Source organism: Marmota flaviventris, chromosome 1, assembly GCF_047511675.1.
Source record: "Marmota flaviventris isolate mMarFla1 chromosome 1, mMarFla1.hap1, whole genome shotgun sequence".
In the NCBI taxonomy this organism is placed as follows: domain Eukaryota; kingdom Metazoa; phylum Chordata; class Mammalia; order Rodentia; family Sciuridae; genus Marmota; species Marmota flaviventris.
The window spans coordinates 41,557,217-41,574,484 of record NC_092498.1 but is presented as its reverse complement, the minus strand read 5'-3'; the positions used below and the strand labels follow the sequence as shown (position 1 = coordinate 41,574,484).

General features: G+C 36.3%; 1 pseudogene; it reads left to right on the top strand.

Annotated features, from left to right (window-relative positions):
• Window positions 1–11,194: 11,194 nt before the first annotated feature.
• On the top strand, window positions 11,195–11,836 carry LOC114085217 (small ubiquitin-related modifier 2-A-like; annotated as a pseudogene).
• The last annotated feature ends 5,432 nt before the right edge of the window (window positions 11,837–17,268 follow it).

The following is a 17,268-nucleotide window of genomic DNA, read 5'->3' as shown; positions in this document are numbered from 1 at the left end:
AAATTCTGGCAAGTGTGTGACGTCCATCTGCCAAATATGGTTAGGTATCAGTCCTCTAGGATTGACTCCAAGATTAACTTGTGGTAAAAAGGCCACACAATTTTGACATTGTTTTATTATATGTCTGGCTTGTTCCTTAGTTATTTTAAAATGCTTTTGTAAAGTATTAGCATTAACATGGAATCTTTTATGAAAATTTGTAGCTTCTTCTAGTGTAGAGAAAATATGTATGTCATGTGTAGTTTTATCTGCTAAATCATTGCCCAAACTAAGGGCTCCAGGCAATCCTGTATGTGCCCTGATATGTTCTATAAAGAATGGATCTTTTCTGTCCCAGATTAGACTTTGTATATTGGAAAACAAAGAGAAAACAGTAGAGGAAGGAGAAATCCTACCAGAATCTTCAAGGGATACTATAGCATTAACTATATACTGACTATCAGAAAATAAATTAAATACAGAATCTTTAAACATCACAAAAGCTTGTAATACTGCATTAAGCTCTACCTTTTGAGCTGATTGTTTGGGTACTAAAAATGTAAAAGTTTGATCAGGGGTAACTACTGCTGCTGTACTATTATTTGACCCATCAGTTAATATATTTGGAGCATTCATTATGGGGGTTTTTCTTGTCATTTTTGGAAAAACTACAGGATGCTTAGACCAAAAAGACAACAAAGGATTAGATGGTAAGTGATTATCAAATGTAACATTAGATTTACACATGATTATTGCCCAAGTATTTAACTCATTAGTAACTCATCAATTTGATCCATAGTATATGGAATAATAATTTTATTGGGAGAAATTCCAAACCTTCCCTTCGCTGCTTTTATTCCTTTGAGTATTAATTGTCCTACAGCCTCAGGATACCTAGTAAGAATAGTGTTAGGAGAATAAGATAAATGTATCCACAATAATGGACCTTCTTGCCAAAATACTCCTGTAGGAATATTTTTTGTTGGTAGTACAATAAATAATAAAGGCAAACTTATAGCAATTCTATCCAAATGCATATTTTCCATATATGTTTCAATAATTTTTAATGCCTTTCTTGCTTTAGGAGTTAACATGCGGGGTGAATTTGGATCTGATGGACCTTTTAGAATATCAAATAAAGGTCCCAACTCTCCTGTTGGTATGCCTAGATAAGGCCTTATCCAATTTATGTCTTCCAATAACTTTTGAAAGTCGTTAAGTGATTTGAGTTGATCTACTCATATTTGAATTTTTGGTGGATGGACCATGGTTGAGGATAATAGAACTCCTATATAATTAATTGGAAAATTTAATTGTACTTTATCTATTGCTATCTCTAGATTATAATTTTTAATAAGTTTGTAAGTGTGGCATAACATTCCAGCAATATGTTTTTATCTTTATGTGCTAATAATACATCATCCATATAGTGAAATATTTGTAGTTCAGGATTTTGATTTCTAAGTGGCTGGATTGCTTTGTTAACATACATTTGACACATAGTTGGACTGTTAGCCATCCCTTGAGGGAGTACTTTCCATTCATATCTCTGATCAGGACCTTCATGATTTAATGCAGGGATAGTAAATGCAAAACGTGGACTATCCTCGGGATGAATTGGAATCGAAAAAAACACAATCTTTAATATCTATAGCTAAAACATGCCAGGTTTTTGGCAAAGCAGACAATTGATGAATCCCTGATTGAGCAGGTCCCATAATAACCATCTCATTATTAATGGCTCTTAAATCTTGTAATAATCTCCATTTACCAGATTTCTTTTTGATGACAAAAATGGGAGTATTATGGGGAGATACGGAAGGTTGTATATGTCCCTCCTCTAATTGTTGTTTGACCAGATCATGGGCTACTTGTATCTTTTCTTTAGTCAGGGGCCACTGAAGAACCCACACTGGTTTTTCTGATTTCCAAGTAATTTTGATTGCCTCAGTGGCCCTTTCTGAAAATCCAACCCATGTCTGTCTGTTCCTTGATCTATTTGTATTGGTGCTGCTATACCTTGTTCTTGTTCTCCTAATCTTTTTTCTTTCCTAAAACCTTGTCTAGCCCTAGTAGTGGGCACATTAGGATTGATGTTATTTGTTAACGTCAAACCTAATTGATCTAGGACATCTCGTCCCCATAAATTTATAGGAAGTTGATCCAATACATAGGGCTGTACAGTTCCTTCACATCCTTCAGGATCCTTCCAATGTAATATCATTGCACTTCTATGGGGATTAGTCGCCACTCCTAGGCCTCGAAGCGTTTGAGTGGCTTGTTTTAATGGCCAATGTTTTGGCCATTCTTGACGAGATATGATGCTAAGGTCAGCACCTATGTCCAGTAGTCCATTAAACTCATGTCCTTGAAAATTTAGTTTTAGCATTGGGCGAGAATCTAAATTTAAAGACAGCATAGCCCAATCTACACCTGTGGAGCCTAATCCCCTGGAACCTCTTTCTACACTACGCCTAGAAAATTTATTATGTAGGCTGGGTATTATTAACAACTGTGCTATTCTATCTCCTGGTGAAATTACTGATATACCGCTTGGGTAACTCACTGTAATTTTTATTTCACCTACAGAATCGGGATCAATTACCCAGGACTTATCATAAGTCCTTTTAATGTAGATGAACTACATCCAAATAATAAGCCTACTGTTCCTTGGGGAAGAGGTCCTTTTACTCCTGTGGGAATGATTTGAACTCCCATCTCTGGAGTTAGTACTGCTCTGGCAGAGGCGCAGATGTCCAACCCTGCACTCCCTCGGGTTTGTCTGATGAGGGATTTAATGGACAATGTGTCCTGGGCACTACCCTGATGGTGTTGCTGGGTTCCTCCACTGCCCCGTATATTTGAGGTTGTGGGCCCCAGAGCATTGGGCCCCCCAGTCCGTTTTTTGGCAATGGAGCCTGATGCCTTTCTCCACGATATCGTGGGTAAATAACTGGTCCTTGTCCGTTTTTTGATAAGGGAGTACCCTCTATGTTGGTTTGAGAACAGCATTCATTAGCCCAATGTCTCCCTCTACGGCATCGTGGGCAAATACCCGGTATTCTATTCCTTTGATACCTAGTTTTGTTAAACCCTCCTCCTATGGGGCAACTCCTTTTAAAATGTCCTGTTTGTTCACAATTATAGCATGTTTTTGGCCTGGCATCTAAAGCCTGTTGTACTGCAGCTGCCAAGACTTGCCCTTGTTCATTAATGTCTCTACATAATTTAATATATGTGTTTAAATCTTCATGTCTCCATGGTCTAATGACCTCTCTGCAGCAACGATTTGCTTGGTCATAAGCCAGATGTTTTATTAATGGCATTGCCTGTTCTGTATCCCCCAAAATTCCAGAAGCTGTTTGAATAAGCCTATCTACAAATTCAGCGTAAGGTTCATTAGTTCTCTGTATTACCTTAGATAGCTGACCTTGTAAATCTCCATGTCCTTGTAAAGTCTTCCATGCCCTAACTGTGTCTGCAGCAATTTGTGCATATATAGCAGGATCATATTCAATTTGTTGCCGTTGACCCTCATAAGGTCCTTTTCCTAACAACATATCTAGATTTCTTTGAGGGTAACCGGCTGCTACATTTCGCCTAGCTGTCTCTGTGCATATTTCCTCATTGGCAACCTTCCATAACAAATATTGTCCTCCATTTAACACAGATTTCCACATGCTAGCCCAATCTGCTGGCGTCATGTCCAAGTTAGTAATGGACTCGACCATGCTTACCATGAAGGGTGCTTGGGGTCCATAGGTTGTTACAGCCTCCTTTAACTGCTTCACTGTTTTAAAATCTAAAGCACGGTGAATTCGCTGCCCTCCTACCTGTTCAAGTACAGGGCATGCTAATCTTTGAGGTCCTGTCTCAAGATCCCATTTATCAACTACGGGATTTGAGGGCCACTCAGCTGTCTCCATAGGTGGGGCTGTTAGTTGAATTACGCCCTCTGGTGATAAAACGGAGTTAGTAACAGCCTCCTGTTGTAGCTTTTTTCCTAATAACCCCTTTTCCTTTAAATTTTCTTCCTCTGTCTGAGTAGCTCGAGAGACCTTCTCTTTTGCTTGATCTAAAATGTCTTTCTCCATGGTCTGAACCTCTAACAATTTACTTAACACCTTTTCGGTTTGTGTTTTACTAATTTCTAATCTACTATAAAGATAACGCAATGCAATAACACAAAACAAAACCGAAACTGAATGAAACAAAAACGGAATAAAAAATCGTTGTTATCAATTTTCTCTTCTCAGGGCCGACAAACTTCAAACCTTTAGCTAACCATTTTTCCCAGTTTGCCTGAGAAATTTCTAGGGATAGGCAGCTTGAAACAAAAACAATAGAAATCAAAACAAGAACACATTGTTTTTTGAAATGGTCACCCATTCTCTCGCCTTCCCTCAGAAGCGAGCAATTTCACTTACCTCCAAGTTTCAGACGTTCCGCATACGGACCACCAAATGCCGCAGTCTGGCTGGGCACAAAATCACGAGCCACTCACAGCCTTGTAGATTCAAACAGCAATTCTTTATTCCCGAACTCACTCCGGCACTCTACAAACACGTTCTGGGCAAAATCCACGTTCTGGGCAAAATCCACCCACTCCACCGGGCTCTGAATCCCAAATACTCTCTGAATCCCGTGAGAACTCAACGGGAACTCAAGGAGCGGGCATGCCTGAGGCAGCAGGATATGCCCTATTCCCAGCAGGGTACACCTTAAACCTGGAACTGCCCTAAACCCAAGGAGCAGGATACTCCCTAATCCCAGCAGGATACACCCTAAACCTGGATCTGCCCTGTTCCTTGAGCAAGGTCACCTTACATGCAATGTCACTGCAAATGACCTGGGTCATGCCATGCGTCATACCTCCTTGGCAATGGCTCTCAGCAACATTACATACATAGCTACTTAATGTTTTGGTCTAAATATTTTTCACTTTTATATTTATATAAAAGAAGTAATACGGAGCTGAGGCTGGGGCTCAGCGGTAGGGAGCTCACCTAGCATATGCAAGGTACTGGGTTCAATCCTCAGTATCACATCAAAAAACAAAAAAAAGATATTGTGTCCAATTACAACTAACAAAAATAAATTAAAAAAAAAAGTAATAGAATTTTCAATGATGGGCAAATACATATACTGAATATAATTTAGTACGTATTAAAACCTCTAGTTAAAAGCAAGTTTTGGCACTGACCAGTGGAATACTTTCTTGCAGAAGATTAACTTCTGCTTTGCCAGAACCTCAGACTACAAGCAATTGTTTTAGGCAGTCATGACATGGTTCTGATCAGTTTTTGTTATGGTTTAGATCTGAAGAATCCCCAAAAGCTCGTGTGTGAGACAATGCAAGTGTATTCCCAGGCAAAATAGTTAGATTATGAAAGCAGCAATCTTAGCAATGGATTAATGCATTTGATAGTTTAATAATTTAAATGGACCAATGGTAAGTGGTAACTGAAGGTAGCCATGGTGTAGTTGGAATAATCATTAGATTATTTCTGGCTTCTTGCATTTAATCTCTCTGTGTTTCCTGCCTGTCATGAATTGAACAACTTTCCTCCACTGTACCCTTCTACCATGATGTTCTGCCTTATCTTGGGTTCAGAGCAATGGCAGTGGCCAACTATGAACTGTACCTCTGAAAATATGAGCTAAAACAAACTTTCTCTCCTCTAAGTTGTTCTGTTCAGATCTTCTGGTCACAGCAATGAAAACTAACACAGTGTCAGTCTCCAGTTCATTAGATACTCAGGTAAGATCTAGATTGAAAAACAAATATTAGGATCAAGTTTTTTTTTAAGGCTTTTTAATATAGCTGTATCCTCTTGTGTACTGAAAATATTTAAACGTTTTAATTACTGATTAGCAGGCCTACCTTTTCCAAATTGTTTTGTGTTTTAATGTTGAAAATTCTTACAGATGTCACCTGCTAAAGCATGGATCTGCCAGTAACAATGTCATAAGAGAAAGCAAGAAGAGATGGGTATAAGACATGGAATGTGGTCAAAATAGCAAACGCCTATTCTGGTCAAACAAGAACAAAGGAGGATGTACATGTAAGAAAACAAATATCCCATTACTAAGGTAAACTTCATGAATTTCTCTTAAGATTCAGAAACTGTGCTAATTACTAGAATGTATTTGCTATCTTATTTTAACCTAATTTCAGCACTACAGGGTCAGCATTGTCACATCTATCTGAGAGGAGGAAGGGACACTAATGCAAAGTTAGTAGCTTAGTCCCTGGTCACATAGATGGGAAGTGGCAAGATCCCAATCTGGGAATGTCTGATGGTCTGTAATCTTATCTTTACTTATAGTACTGCTATGAACATGAAATAATATATATCCATTCAAAATAATAATTTTCTAAACCTTCAGGGTGATCTAGCTTAATTTTCTTCTTGAAATCAAGAAAACTTAAGAACACAAACTAATAGTGAAAAATCAGAAATATGAAGGTTAACAATATAATTCTATGTACATTTTATGCTAATGAATTTGCAAATGTAAGTGTAAGATGATTTTGAGAAAATACATTTTATAAATTATCATAATTAAATAAAGAAGACTTCTGATTCCAGTCCTACATGTAAGAATCTTGAAAGTTGCCACTGTCCTCAGAACAAGTAAAATAAGCTGAACTAACTGAAACCCCACAGCCCTTCTTGGGTCTGTAAGGAAACTGAGGACACAGGAAAAACTAATGCACCACAATTGGAGAGACAGAGAGGTGAACACAGAGAGCCACCGCTCACTGGGGCAGAGACTTATGAGCGGAAACCACCAGGGGAACCCATGCTGGGCAGGAAAATCTGGGCTGTAATTGATGAATTAATTGCTGGAGGCTCAATGAAAGCTTAACAATTCTGGGGAACCCAGTCAAAAAGGGACACCCTCACACAGATGTGTTTTACCTCTCAGAGTTCAACTGGATTCACACAAGAAAACATCAGAGAAAAATCCTCTTGAAGTTTAGATAGGGAAAAGCAAAAAGTAATACTTCAGAATATATCAGAACATTCTGTTCTTTTAAACAAGGCCTAACCTCAAGGGAAACTAGTTAACAGAACCCACCTGACCCGAGGAAAGGGAAATACCCAGCCTCAGTGAAGTACAGTCATCCTGTTCCTCTTCGAGGAGAGTCAAAGACCTGAAAAATGTTTGTGATGTCAACAGTCCAGAGGCCCAGGGTCACCAAGAGACCTCGGCACAGGAACATAGAAAGTTTCCCCTCCCAGTGCATCTCTCAGCACATTACCAAAGACCTATTATAAACACTTTCTTTCATCTGTTCATATGGTGTCTATGTTCAGCTATCAAGAAAAGATTGTAATACATAATCAAAAGCCAAAAGTATAATTTGAAGAGAAGGAGTCAACACCAGAGCACGACATGGCAGAGACATTGGAATGACTGCACTGGGTGTTATGGTTTGGATGTGAGGTGTCCCCCAAAAAAACTCATTTGTGAGACAATGCAAGAAGGTTCAGAGAAGAAATCATTGGGTTCTTAAGAGTCTTAACCCAATCAGTGAATTAATACCCTGATGAGATTAACTGGGTGTTAGCTGAAGGCGAGTAGGGTGTGGCTGGGGGAAGTGGGGCTTGGGGGTGTGGCTCTGGGGTATATATTATGTATCTGGCCAGTGGAGTCTCTCTCTTTGCTTCTGATCATCATTTGAGCTGCTTCCCTCCTCTATACTCTTCTGCCATGATAATCTGCTTCACCTTAAGCCCTGAAGAATGGAGCCAGCTGTCTGTGGACTGAGATTTCTGAAACCATGAGCTCCTAAATAAATTTTTCCTCCTCTACAGTTGTGCTGGTTGGGTCTTTTAGTCACAGTAGCAAAAAAGCTGATTAAAACACTGGGAATTTGACACATCTGTGCAAAGTGCTCTCATGGACAATGGAGCCAGCAGGCAAGAGCATATGGGCAATGTAAGCAGAGGAATGAAGAGCCCAGGAATGGATCAAGAAGAAATGCTAGAGTCAAATAAATGTAATAGAAATGAAGAATGCCTTTGTTGGGCTTATTAAGAGAATAGACAGAGATGAGGGAAAGGATCTTGTAACTTGAGGGTATATTAATAGGAACCTTCAAAACTGAAAAGCAAAGAGAACACAGACTGCCAAATATAGAACAGAAGAGCCAAGGAGCTTAAGAGATATGACATGCATCGTGAAAAAAAGAATCATGAGTAAAACCATCCATAATAAGTTGGGGATCTTCTGTAGTAGCATAAAAGCAACAATAATTTGACTAAGCATACTAGTATATATTTATATATCTTATGTGTGTATACATTCATGTATACTTATATATAAGTGAAAGGAGTGACAGCAATGATTCAAAACACAGGAGAGAGGAATTAGGATTAATTTTTGTTAAAAGTTATACCATCAGTGAAGTGGCATTTGGTTATTTGCAACTGATAAATACACATTACATACTTCAGGTAAATCACTAATTTTTTTTTGGCAGAAGAAAGTATAATTAATATGCTAAGAAAAGGAGAGAAATGAAATCATAAAAGATGGTTTATTAAAACCTCAAAAGACAGAGACTAGAAGGCAAAAACAGGAACAAAGAACAAGAAAGAAAATACAGAACAGAAATAAATATGGTAGATTTTTATCCAAGCATGTCAGTATTCATTTTGAACATCAATGATCTTATTGCACCAATTAGAGATTTTTAGAGGGGTTCAGAAGACAAGATCCATGTTACCTAAAAAGTTGAACAAAAATTAGTCAATAACAATGGGAAAAATAAGGTATCAAAGACTGAACTGTTATGGATTTATTTTGAATTAAAAATTTCCTGCACTATCTTATCTAGATGACTTACAGACAACTATATCAGGCATCATAAATTATGGCCACTTGGACAAATATGACTCATTGCCCATGTTTGTAAATAACATTTAATTAGAACACAGTCATACTCATTTATTTACAAATTTCCATGACTGAATTTGTGCTACCATGGCAGAATTGAATAGTTTCAACAGAGAAAATATAAACCAAAAAGTCTAGAACAGTTATTTATAGAAGAATTTTCTTGGTCTCTGTGTTAGTCTGTGTTCTGTTGCTGTAACAATACCACAAAATGAGGAACATATAAGAAAAAGAAATTTATTTCTCACAATTCTGAAAGGTGGGAAGTCCAATATCACAGTACTGGCCTCTGTAGAGGACCTTCATGCTGCATCACAACGTAGGGAAAAGTGTCACATGGCACTAGAGCAGCAATACCCAAGTTCGGATCTCTCTTCCTCTTCTTATAAAGCAACTAATCCTGATATGGGGATCCCACCCTCATGACTTCCTCTAAGCCTGATTACCTCTTTAAGGTCTCACTTCCAAATACTGTCAGTGTATGAATGAGTAGATTATTTCCAAAATGTAAACTTTGGGGGCTACATTAAACCATAGCAGCTTCTGAGCCATATCATCTATAAATCGAAAATGTGGCATTATACATAACAAAAAGTAGAACTAACACATATGTTTAACAGTAGGGGATGTTTATGGGTATACATGAACAATGAAATATGATGTAGTCATTAAAGTGAATTTTCTCAAAACCTATATTATGGATCTACTACTAAGTGAAAAAAGTACAAACTTTATGCCAGTTATTTTCAGTGGAGAGGTGACAGTGAGGCATGTAAGGTGAAAAGTTTTATTAGAGATATTAAGAACATGCTTTGGAGAATGGACAGTCTATTCAATAAGTGGGTTTGGAAAATTGGGAATTCACATATAGAAGAATTAAATTATACCCCTTTCTGTCACAAATTACAAAAAATAACTCAAAAGACTTAAATGGAACAGCTAAAACTATGAAACTACTCGAAGAACATATAAGGGGAATGCTTCAGGACATTGGGATGGAAGAAGACTCTTTTGGACATGACCCCCTAAACACAGCAAACAAACACAGACAGACAAATGGAAGTGCATTAAACCCAAAAGCTTCTGCACAAGAAGAGGAACAAAAAAGTAAAGAGACAAACTACAGAATAGGAGAAATTGTTTGCAAACTTTACATCTGACAAATGGTTAATATCTAAAATATATAAGGAACTCCAAAAACTAAGTAGCAAAAATATAAACAAAAAAGAAAGAAAAACACTTATCCAATTTAAAAAAAATGGTTAATAGACCTAAATAGAGATTTCTCAAAAGAAGGCATACAAATGACCCACAGGTATATAAAAATGCTTAATATCACTAATCATAAGGGAAATGCAGTTCAAAACTTTAGTGAATTACCACTTTGCTCCATTAAGAATGGCTTTTATCAAAAGGATACAAGGTACCAAGTGCCTGTGAGGTTGTGGAGAAAAGGGAATTCTTGTACATTTTGATGGTAATGTGAATTATATTATATTATTATAGCACTGCGAAAAAACAGTATGCAAGTTCAAGTCCCACAAACATTTAAAAATAAACTACCCTTTGATTCAGAAATTCCACTACTGAGTATTTATCTGAAGAAAATAAAATCAATATCTTGAGGAGACATCTGCTCTCCCATGTTTATCAGACACCACTTCATAGACAAGAAATGGAAACAGCTGAAGTTTGTCCATCATCTGATGAATGGATAAAAGAAAATGTGGTACATATACCTAAGGGGATACTATTCAGCCACAATAAGAATGAATTGGAGATCATTAGGTTAAGTGAACTGAGCAAAGTACTGCATGATCTTACTCATGTGGAATCCAAAAAAGTTGATCCCACAGAGTTGGTAGTAGAATGATGGTTGCTAGAGTCTGGAGAGAGTAGGAGGAGGGTGGGAAGGTTGATCAGTGGGTACTAAGTTATAGTTAGTTTGGGTAATAATTTCTGATGTGATGTTGCACTGTAGGGTGACTGTAAAGAACAATAGTGTACATTCCATCTAAAAAAGAAATGATTTTAAATGCCTTCACCTTAAAGTAATGATAATATTTGAGAATATTTTATTTAACTTTATTAAACTTGACACAATTAATAGATGCTGTAATATCACATGATCCCCAATAATCCATGCAGTTAAAATTTTTAATTAAACAGCATTTTTATTTTGGAACAGTTGTTAGAACAGAATGAAAGAGAGGAAATAGTTTTGCTTGGCTCCAGCTTATCACTTGTTCTCCATTGGTTATAATTTGTCCCATAGGGTAAAATTCCAGCATTTCTAGGTTGCACGATGCAGCCCCATGTGCTGTATGTAGCTCCAGGATGCAAGGTCTCACGCCCTATCACTCATTGTTCAAATTTGGAAATGGTGGGCAAAGCCCTAAATTTCAGGGATATATTATATTGGTGGGTTTGAATTGTCACTGGCCAAAGGTAAAACTCTAGAGCTGTCTAAGGGAATCTGAAGTGATGCATAAAATTGGGCTAATTATGGCCTTGTTGTTTCTGAAGCTATAATAATTGTGGTACCAAGATCAGCACAAGACCACCACTATTGCCACCTTCTACCACTCCTGATGCTGTTTGTATGCTGGTTTGGCGAGGCCCTGTTACCTGTTTAGTGAGTGGACTCCTGTGTTTGCCATCACCAATAAAAAGCTCAAGGAAGGTGTCAAATCTGAGAACAAGGATCATATTAATTTGAAGGTGATGGTGCAGGATAGTTCTGTAGTGCAGTTTAATAATAAGAGGCAAATACTACTTAGTAAACTAATAAAAACATATTGGAAATGACAGGATTATTTCAATGAAGCAGGTTAAATTCCAATTTGACAGGTAGCTAATCAATGAAACAGACACATTTGCATGGTTGGGGACTGAAGATGAAGCTACAATTGATGTAATCCAGCCCCAGACAGGAGGTGTCTGTTAAAAATTGGAACCTTCTACTTGACTCCAGAAGTCTGGTTTTTTTTTTTTTTTTTAGGGGGGAGGGGGTTGTTGAGGCTGTTTTTACAGAATACATTCTCAATTAGAAAACTGCAATTTAGTTCTAACCACATCCTAACCACTATAGTATTCCTTTCTGTATACTTTCATTTTTCTCTTTCCCATTCCTTTATTGTACATTAATTAATTGGTGTTTCTGCACCATTTTATTGCATTAAAGAAAAACTATTGGCTGATGATACATTCTGATTGATATCAGGTGGAAATGGAATGGGGAAAAATAGTGGTTGTGTGAAAATATCTCATTTCTGCAACAGTAGCATGCTCATTTAGTTCTTATCTATGTATTCTATAAGGTATTGTGCTTTCACTGCTTTAACAACAAAAACAACAAGAAAATACTTTTATGCCCTGTTCGATTGCAGACCTTTAGTGTTTTTAAATTTATTATTGTAGAATCAAAGGCAATTTTATAATTATTTTGTACATAGTTGTTACGTATAGGGCAATCTGACTTTAAGTAGGGCTAAATCACTCTAAAAAATTCTAAATAGTTTTCCCCTTAAGTATCTTGTTTAAATAAACTTTTTTTTTTTTTTTTTGGTATTACTAGGGATTGAACTCAGGGACACTTAACCATTGAGCCGCATCCCCTGTTTTGTTTTATTTTGAAGACACGGTCTCACTGAGTTGCTTAGGGCCTCACTAACTTGTTAAGGCTGGCTTTGAATTCGAAATCCTCCTGCCTCAGCCTTACAAGCTGCTGGGATTATATGTGTTAAACTTCTTGTCTCTTTTTTTTTATTAGCACATGAAAGATCATAAGCAAATTTACCAATTAATATGGAAAATGTATTTAATAATACACCAGCAAACAGAGTCCAACAAAGTATTATAATTATTTCTATGTACTTCTATATACATATATGTATCTGTATATATATATATATATATATATATATATATATATATATATATATCTATGTATGTTTATGTTTATAAGTATAGATATGTTTATATGTATAGATACATTTAACACATGCAAAGTTGTGTTTGCATAAAGAAATAATTATTTGTTATTGGAAAGTCTAATAATAAAATTTAATATTTTCCTGCACCAAGACAAAAAAAATATATCATTTCAATAGATGTAAAACATTTTGATCAAATTCATATTCCTTTCTTTGTTTAGGGAAAAAACCCAATAAACCAAAGTAAATAAATAAATAAAAGGAAATCTCAGCAATATAAATATTATCTATAAAAATACATAACAAACAAATCTAATGTTGAAATGTAAAAATCATTCTCTTTAGAATGAGACAAAGTGACACATTATTGCAGTTTCTATTCAGTACTTTTCTACCTTCCTAGTAAAGTATTTTGAGTAAAGAAAAATGCTCACCATCTCTAGCAGTCAGAGAAATGCAAATCAAAACCACCCTAAGATACCATCTCACTCCAGTAAGATTGGCAGCCATTAGGAAGTCAAACAACAACAAGTGCTGGCGAGGATGTGGGGAAAAGGGTACACTTGTACATTGCTGGTGGGACTGCAAATTGGTGCAGCCAATTTGGAAAGCAGTATGGAGATTTCTTGGAAAGCTGGGAATGGAGCCACCATTTGCCCAGCTATTCCCCTTCTCGGTCTATTCCCTAAAGACCTAAAAAGAGCATGCTACAGGGACACTGCTACATTGATGTTCATAGCAGCACAATTCACAATAGCAAGACTGTGGAACCAACCTTGATGCCCTTCAATAGACGAATGGATTAAAAAAAATGTGGCATTTATACACAATGGAGTATTACTCTGCATTAAAAAATGACAAAATCATAGAATTTGCAGGGAAATGGATGGCATTAGAGCAGATTATGCTAAGTGAAGCTAGCCAATCCCTAAAAAACAAATGCCAAATGTCTTCTTTGATATAAGGAGAGTAACTAAGAACAGAGTAGGGATGAAGAGCAGGAGAAGAAGATTAACATTAAATAGGGATGAGAGGTGGGAGGGAAAGGGAGAGAGAAGGGAAATTGCATGGAAATGGAAGGAGACCCTCAGGGTTATACAAAAGTACATACAAGAGGAAGTGAGGGGAAAGGGAAAAATAATACAAGGGGGAGAAATGAATGACAGTAGAGGGGGTAGAGAGAGAAGAGGGGAGGGGAGGGGAGGGGAGGGGGGATAGTAGAGGATAGGAAAGGCAGCAGAACACAACAGACACTAGTATGGCAATATGTAAATCAATGGATGTGTAACTGATGTGATTCTGCAATCTGTATATGGGGTAAAAATGGGAGTTCATAACCCACTTGAATCAAAGTGTGAAATATGATACATCAAGAAATTTGTAATGTTTTGAACAACCAACAATAAAAAAATTAAAAAAAAGAAATTAAATTTATAAGATTTTGAAGGAAGAAACAAAAGTTTCTTTTTTCTTTAGTTATTTAAAAATGACATATTGGGATAAGTAAATAAAGTTCACCTTTGTCATATGGAACTGTCATTCTCTTCTATGACCTCCCAAAGGCAGGAGGCAAAACCCATGTTTCCAGGTTCTGTTGTAGCTAGGAAACATCATATGACTTGTAAGCAGACCAATGTGAAAAAGAATCCCATCTGAAATGAATTATGAGGAAACATATTTTTAGGGAGTGTTCCTTTATGCTCATGATGGTAGTGGCAGAGGTACCAAAACCACGTAAATTTTGCCAAAATTAATTTACAAATTCAGTGCATTTCCAATTAAAATACACGGAGTTTATTAAATTTGATAAATAATCTCCAAATTGTATTCAGAGCCAAGTTCTAATTTTGAAGATGAATAACAAGGTAAAGGAATTATTAGGTTCATAATACAATTATTAAAACACAGGTGTAGAAAAATAAGACCAATGAAATGGAATAGAGAATTGTAGAATATACCTATGTGAAACACTAGCAAAGCAATACAGAAAGGATGGATTATTCAATAAATGATGTTTTATAGAAATTGGTTTATTTTTCTGTGGAACAACTATCCATTGGTTTATTATGTTGTAACATGTAAAAAATTAAAATCCAGGTAGAATAAATATGCAGAAAATAATATCAAACACTTATTAGTTGCTCATTATGTGCTGGGTATCATGATAATCATTTTACATATGCCAATTCATTTAAAATTCATAACAACCCTGAGAGATATGCCATTAATATCATCCTCCTTTCATAGGTCAAGAGATGGAAGCAAAAAATATTCACCGTATCTCAAGCTAAGAAGAGCTTACTATGATTTGACTCAGGTAGGCTACCTCTTGAGTCGGTTTTAAATTACTGTACCGAATTGCCTCCTTTTTGTGCTGAAAGTAGGGACCTTTCTTAAAACAGGATCCAAAAAGTGCAAGCCCCAAACTGATAATTGGATCCCATTAAAATTAAGAACTTCTGTTTATCCTTGGAGAATAAAGATGGTGAAAACACAAGCAGGAGAAAATACATAAAGAGTTCCCAGCTGGATGTGGTGGTGCATGCCTGTAACCCCAGTGACTTGGGAGGCTGAGACAGGAGGATCACCAGTGGGAGGCTTGCTTAGCAATTTAGCCAGACCCTGCCTCAAATTTTTTTAAAAAAATAAGAAAAAAAAAAAGAACTCCTAGGATCCATTAAAAAAAGACCAAAAACCAAACTGAAATATGCGAAGTGACAGAAAGTCATTTCACAAAAGAGGAAACTTGAATGGCCAATAAAAATTTACATATATTCAGTTACTATTATTCAAAGAAATGAAAATGCAAATTTTTTAAATGACAAGGTTTCATATTCATAAGACTGCCAAAAATTAAATATCTGTCTTTCCTAGAAATTTGCCAAAATCTGAAGCACTCTCGTATTTGTTGTTAAGAGTATAATTGTTACAATCATTTTGGAAAGTGTTTTGGCAATAATTAGGAAAGTTGAAGCTATTCAAACTTTGTGACCTAATAATTGCACTCTGGTCTCTGCTATTAGAAGATATCTATCATGTTTTTGTTTGTAAAAAAAAAAAAATTAAAGAAGGGGAAAGAAACATAATTGCAACTCCCAATGGGGGGAAAAATTGAAAATGGCAGTGTCTGCTACCACTGGATATTAGTATTATTTCAAAACACTCTGGAACTATTGAAGGGGATTAAAAAAAGGAGAAATGACAATAAGGAAGATTATATATTTGAATACAGCTTTAATCTCAGCAAAGGTTTTGCTTTGGGGAGGTTGGGGTTATTTCTAAATGATACATACGTTGCCATGGCTCAGAGGTTTGCAGTTGAAATTCAGGTCAGCAATTCATATGTCACATGGACCTGGAGTAGCATGAATGTACTTGGCACTTTAGAAGAGAGTAAAAGTGGAGCTGGAAATGGAAATTTACCGAAGGCAAACCATATTTTTTCTTTTTCAATTCTGCTTAGACTTTTCTCAGTCACAGAGCTTTCTGGATAGGGAGAAGTTTTAGATAATGTAATCCAACCACTTCACTGACAGATAAGGAAACTGAAATTCAGGAAATGTCAGGAATTATCCAAATTTGCAGTTAGGCAATGGTAGAGCCACAACTGTACTCCAGGCTGGCTAAATCCAGCTCAAAGCACTTTTTATTGAACTAAACTTCAATTTGGTTTAGGCTATGAGTCATAAAAATATGCAGTCAACCGCAAACCCAGAGCATAAAAGGACTCAGAGAAGCCTTAAATGAAATTGAATTGTTTACTTCCTGATAATTATTTATAGTAGATGTTTATTTGATTTCTTTAAAAACTTATTTTCATGAATATACCCTTACTCTGTTAATGCAGGAAGTGGTTATAGACAATGAGATGACCAGATAATGGTAGGTGACCCACACTGGAGAGACAAACCAAAACCATGACTGTACAGTTTGAAATAAATGTAACATACACTGGTATTCATCAGATGCAGAGGCCATTACACCAGGTCGTCTTAGAGGGCATCATTCTTTTGAGCAATAACAACTTCAACCAAGAGATGATATGTTGAAAGAAATTTTAAAAACTAACTATATGTGTGTATATACTTATTTTTTTTTGTTCTTGGATATGCAAATGATATTTTAAAAATACCTGAAAAAAGAGAGGTAGAACCTGATAGCAAAATAGCTGTTTTGACACTGATAACAACTATGACTTTATCCTGAGGAAAAAGCTCAAGGGTGTTGCAAAGACCTCTAAACTAGTAGGTCAAAGGAACCAACAGGGGAAATGTTAAATTGCTTTGCTCTCAACTGCCCTAAATTACTATTCACTGCACCCCACAAGAGAAAACATCTATTAATAGTTTTTTCCCATTATTTTCAAAATAGCCTAAATATATGTTGGGCTGTCTTTGTCAAGTAACGTTAAGTTATTTATTGGGTGTGTATTAGACATTGAGAA